Genomic DNA, 3,517 nt, shown 5'->3' on the forward strand with positions numbered 1-3,517 from the left:
AATGAATGGGAAAAGATGACAACGTCGAAAAGGCTTAGATGTTTTAAAAAAGTATAAGTATCGAACAAGCATAAGTACAAAAGACCATTATGGATTACCATAGTGGAAAGTATGGCAGCTGCACTCTCAACGTTATTTCAAGACTGAACTTGCTGCATGCGAACGTTTCACAATGTCCTTTCAAAAACTGAGTGCACAGGCTCAGCATTTTACCACACCAGACTGCAAAATGCACCTGGTGCACCACTTTGCACCTCAGTTTTAGCCGTCCTGTCACCCCAATTCTGGACGTTCTGTGTCCGTGAGATTTTGCCGAAAAGTGCCATGTTTTCCGTTTTCAATCCGGTCCGCTTATTCTGCCTATCAGGCTGCAATCAGATGTTACGGTAGTACTGCAGTATGATTCAGCTTCAGCATGATAACCTATTAACAAAACAAACTGAATTCTATACAGCTATGAGCTTTAACGTTGAAGACCTACAGCGAAAAAAACAGATGCAGTTTTTATGATGGTAAATTCTGGCCTATGTAAATTTTCAACGTACGCTATAAACGTATTTTTAAGTTGGCGTATTTCTGAAAAACTGATTTTCATGTAATATTGATGTTGGTGAAAATTATTTTGGCAGTTAGCATGAATCTTTGGCGGAAGAATTTTAACAATTCTAAAACTGTACTATAGTATGGTACCAAATACTAGTGTAGTACCAAAACCTGTCCTCCCAACATGACATCATAAATTCCAATTAAATTGGGTTTAAAGGACCAAAAAACAAGTGCTAGTGCAGTTGGAATATTGAATATTAAACACAGACATATTTAATATTGAGACAAGTTGAAAATTAAAGTTGAAAGTTTTGATAACGTCTTCATAATAACTGCGTAAACGGTCAAGTTTATGCTCAACAGTCAAACAGATACGAAATAGCTGTAAATAAGTCTAAACTAACAAACAACTATATTTCACAAAGCAGTCAACCATATTTACACCCATCAAAACTCTTGTATTGTTAGAAAGAACTGTTAAGATCTCATGCCTACAGGTCTTATAAGAGGAAATGGAGGACGAAGTGCTCAATATCCCAACTCAGGCAAATTGCGCTAGCCATGCACTAGTCAGGTTGTACTGCTTCTATTCTGCTAGCCCAAACTATAATTTGATTGGACTTTATGATGTCACAATGGAGGGACAAGTTTTGGCTTTGGGGCAGGTTTTGGCAATACAACAATACTGATATAGCCTATGCCAGTCCTGTAGCCTATACGGCAGATGTGCATGGTCAGATGTTTGGCTAACACCATTTGCCTATAATACTAATTTAGCAATTTTGCATGTTGGGAACTGCAAAAACTTCATAAGGGCCTCGGTGCACAACTCCACTGTAGAGTAGGGTAGTTCTCAACAAGAAATTAGGCTTACACGTGCAAAAACGCAATATCTGGCGTGATGGCGAGCATACCGAAGCTTTAACTCTGCTTATTTTTGAAAAATTGGCGTTCAAACAGCCAGCTTCTCTATGTTTGTTTATTATAAATCGGTGTGCCCGTTGATAAATCTCATGCGTGCAGCTGCCACACTTTCCACTATGGGTGCACAGCAAGCAAACCAACACACACCAGTCAAAATGTCTCGGTCAAGCCGCCACCACCAAAGTAGCTTACTTGCTTGCTAGCTAGCTTGAAATTAGGGGTTCTCAACCTGAGTCGCGGGTCACTTTCGTAAAATATTTCGTGGCCCACTTCACTACGTTTTGCACAAATGGGTTACGGAATTGTTAATTATAATGGAATGCCTCAGCCAGACAGTACTAAATTTACTTAACAGCCCATAAGGTCCGTCGCAGGTTAAATGCAAAAACAAAACAAAATTCTGAAATATAACATCTGATAGGCCTATAAAGAAATAGACTGAAATTTGATGAAAGCTCTGAGGCCCACAGGTTTAAATTGTTTCAAAACATGACTAGGCCCTTCGCTGCGGTCGCTCACGGCTTACACTCCCGTCATCACTAAAGTCGCTTCGCCAATACCAACTTTGACGAGAGAACAAACATAAACATCACGCCCACAACGAAAGCTGTCTACGTCAGTATGTCAAAGGTCATAGTAACGAAGATTATTACTATAGGCTACACCAGCGGTACCAAACCACCAGTCAGTAATATCCGAAATAACGCCGTTTAATGTTGGACTTGAGTGATTTGTGCCTGTCTTATTGTTATATGGGTAATTCACATTTTCCGTCCGCGCAATAATAAGTATGCACCGGTCTGTGGTAAAAAAAATGTTGGAGACCGCTGGGCTACACCGTGACGCGACACCTGATCGAAAGACACTTTATCGAACGACACTTAATCGAACGACACTTTATCGAAAGACACTTAATCGAACGACACCTGATCGAAACGACACCTGATCGAAACGACAGTTGATCGAACGACACTTTATCGAACCGAAAGTTGATCAAACGACACTTTATCGAACCGACAGTTAATCAAAACGACAGTTGATCGAACGACACTTTATCGAACCGACAGTTCCAGCAAGATTTTTGCGTGTTTCTCAAACATTGAAACAATGAGTCATTGTGATGTTCAGCTATCTGTCCATGTTTGTTTGATAAAGTTGGATTTTGTAATTTTTGAGATATTGTGATATTTATATAATTTTGCTCTCTCTCCGCATTGAAGCGTATTACTCATTTACGCACCAATAACTTGACTAACTATTCTTTTTCGTTCTCTTTTCACAGCGGGGGCGCGGCGTAACAAGAAGAATTTATAGAAATGTGTCTAGAAACTAGAAATACCTAATTTACACTAAATTCACTTTCTTTAGTTTTACAATTATGATGTATACAGGAAGCCAGATGATGTTTCTACTAACCTGTAATAATCTCATCAGTCTACGACGCATAGTTTTCTAGTAATTAACGATTGCAAATGTGTGTGCGGGGTTGGCCACACCTAGTTTTTTTAGTAAACTCGCGAGCCTGGTTAGGATAGGGTTAAAAGATCCACAATTTATCGAAACAACTGACGATATGCACTGTTAAAAGCACGACAACTGACGAAGTGCACATTTCAATCGCATTCATTTAATTACAAGTTGTGTGCAATTGCTCGAAGATAACTTTTTATGTCCATATTCGTTGAGTCATAATTTTCGACTGTGCTCTTCAGCCGTTGGTTGACAGCGTCGTAGCGCTTCTTCCGAGGTGGGCCATCGATTCCAGCACTCAATTGCTCAATTAACATTTCGTTGGAACCTTGTTCCTGCTTAATTTTTTTGACGAGTCTGCGAAGTGTCGGATGGGATATTGAGACACGCTTGCTGAACGCATTGTGCCATCCTTCAATGCTATTATTCGTTCGTGGAAGGTCATCTTGAACCCGGTGGAAGACATTCCAATATCATTATTAATATCATATTCCATTCCAATTCCAAATAGGCGCCGGAAATGCGTGATCTTAGCTTGCTTTTCGTGAATTTCATTGTTGAAAATATTTGTTCACAT

This window comes from Clavelina lepadiformis, chromosome 7 (assembly GCF_947623445.1).
Source record: "Clavelina lepadiformis chromosome 7, kaClaLepa1.1, whole genome shotgun sequence".
Lineage (NCBI taxonomy): Eukaryota > Metazoa > Chordata > Ascidiacea > Aplousobranchia > Clavelinidae > Clavelina > Clavelina lepadiformis.